The following is a 2955-nucleotide window of genomic DNA, read 5'->3' on the forward strand; positions in this document are numbered from 1 at the left end:
TTCTTCTTCTTCTTCTTCTTCTTCTTCTTCTTCTTCTTCTTCTTCTTCTTCTTCTTCTTCTTCTTCTTCTGTCCTGTTTCCCAATAGCTGCAGCTTCTTCTTTATACTTCTTTCCCCCTCTTTTTTGTTGTTGTTGTTTTACTATTCTCTGTCACTTTTACTCATTCCTTCCTCCAATTGTGTTTAGTTCTTTTGCTTCCTTTTTATTTTCTCTGACTTTATGTTCTTCATTCTTTTTTATCTCTTTGGTTTTTATATTCTTTTTCTAGTTTTTGTCTCCTTTTTATTTTTATTTTCTTAACTACTTTTTTTCAGGGGTTTGCTTATTCTCCTTATCTCTGTGCATTTTCTCTTCTTGACTCACCCAAGAGGATACAGAAACTGCATCCATATTGCCAGGTCACAACCATGACCTTTACCTCTCACCCACTGGACCAGAACCAATACCAGCTTCTATACACTGGATCAACAACAACAACTAACATCAGATAATTCCATTATAATCAGAACTCCACAAACAGCAAAAAAAGAGAACAGTGCACAAACTCATCTCCTGATCACAGCCAAAAGGAGGCAGTTGGTGAGTGCTGAAGAATACACCAACATACAATCATCTTAATACAAATACAACAACATCACAATGTCTCAAAATCAATAGACAATTTCTGTTCACACTAAGAAACAAGACAGAGTGGCTTAAACAAATGAGCTACAAAACATTTTGATGATAAAATGTAATGGAACTATGTTAAAAAGAATTAAAGACAATGTTATTTAGGTACCTTCAAATGATTGATGGAAAGGCTTAGGAAAACAAGAAAGGATTCAAGAAGGCACTACAGGAACAATCAGACAAAATAGATAAAGTATTGGAGATAATACAAAGCCTGAAAATAGAAATTAATAAGATTAATACTAAGATTTCAGAAAAAGACAACACATTGAAATGGCAAAGAGATAGATTTGAATCAATGGAAAGCCAAAATTTAACTTGAAGCTAAATATCTCAATACTAATAAACTAGAAAAACAATCAGAACAAGAATGAAAAAATCAGAAGAACATCTAAGATTCATGTAGCATTGCATGAAGATGAATAACTTTGGGTGATCATAATCATATAATAAGAAGAGACAAAGAAAAGCACAGAAAAGATAGTCGAAGAACTGCTGGAAGAAGTTTACCCTAACACTGTGAAAGAAGATAAACAATCAAGAAGATGAACGAACCCCAAATAGAATGGTGGTGGTGTGCTGTGGAGCCAATTCTAACTCATAGCAACCCCGCATAGGGTTTCTGAAGCTGAAATTCTTTACAGGAGTAGAAAGCCTCATCTTTCTTCCATGAAACAACTGCCTTCTTGCCTACATAATTTTTGCTGAGAAATCAGAGTTTAATCTTATTGGTTCCCCCTTTGTAAGTAACATTTCATTATTACTGAGTTGCTTTCAAGATTCCTTCTTTGTCTTTGATCTTATGGTTAGCAGCCCGACTCATAACCATCACACTATCAGAACTTCTAAATAAGGTATCAACAGGACATATCATGGAATCCTGGTGTGGCACTGCGTGGTAATGCACTGGACTGCAAAGACTGTTTGAACTCACCAGCTCCTCCTCAGAAAGCCCCTCCTCAGAAATTGTTGGAACTGACTCAACAGCACATAACAACAACAAGACATATCATAAACAAACTTTCCAAAATCAAAGACAAAGAAAGAATCTTGAAAGCAACTCAGTAATAATGAAAAGTTACCTACAAAGGGGAACCAATAAGATTAAACTCTGGTTTCTCAGCAGAAACTGTGCAGGCAAGAAGGCAATGGAAAGAGATATACAAATGTATGAAAGAAAAGAAAAAGCCAATCATATACCCAGAAAAAACTGTCCTTCAAATATAAGAGTAAAATTAGAAAATTTACATATAACCAGAACTTAAAAGGAATTTGTAAAAATCAGGCCAAGTAAGCAAAAAAATACTAAATGGACTCCTTAGACTGAGAATCAAAAACAACAGACAACAACTAGAGATTGGCATACATAGCAACACCACCCAGAATCCCACCCAGATATAGAAGTATCCAAAGTAAAACAAATTAGCAAGTCTGAAAATAGGGAATCAGAGATATCACTTTATAATAAAGCAACCAAAAAGCAAATAGAGGGAAAAGTATACTTACAGAATGTCTACATGGCAAGGAAATCAAATTTCAAGATAAAACAATCTGTGTTAAACTGGGAAAGAAATTTATAAATTATAGGGTTATCTCAAAGAAAATAAGTACACAATCACATCAAATAAAAAAAAAAGATATGCATAAAGACTTTATAAAAATTAAAGCAACAGCAATGAAAAAATTGACAAGAAAATGAGCAAACAAAATGAACTCAGCACAGGAAAGTATATGGAACTAAGAAACCAAGAGTATCAGAAAAAAAAAAAAAATCACAGCAAAATGACTGCCATCAATCCATTGTAGCTGTTGTTAGGTGCCATTGAGTTGGATCTAACTTGTAGTGACTATATACAGGGTTTTCGAGGAGCAGTTGGTGGGTTTGAATCACCAACCTTGCTGTTCAAGCTGACTTTATGGTCCAGTGCCTATCCTATAGTGCCACACCAGGACTCCAATCATTCATGCTTATTGATAATTACACTGAACATCAATGGGTTAAATGCACCAGTCAAGACACAGTGAACAATAGAATAGATAAGGAATTCTTCAATATGCTGTCGGCTAGACCCACCTTGAAATAACAGTGTTCCACAAGTAGATACATTAACAGAAATATAAACTGAACAGGTATGAGACGAAGAGACGGAGTATACATACAAGCATATAAGAGTTTGAAAGAGGATATTTGTACATGGGTAGTTACGTGGTATGGTATCATTGGATAAGAACTGAGCTGCTAACCACAAGGTTGGCAGTTCAAACCCATCAGCTGCTCCTTA

Source organism: Chrysochloris asiatica, unplaced genomic scaffold (genome assembly GCF_000296735.1).
Source record: "Chrysochloris asiatica unplaced genomic scaffold, ChrAsi1.0 scaffold00199, whole genome shotgun sequence".
NCBI lineage: Eukaryota > Metazoa > Chordata > Mammalia > Afrosoricida > Chrysochloridae > Chrysochloris > Chrysochloris asiatica.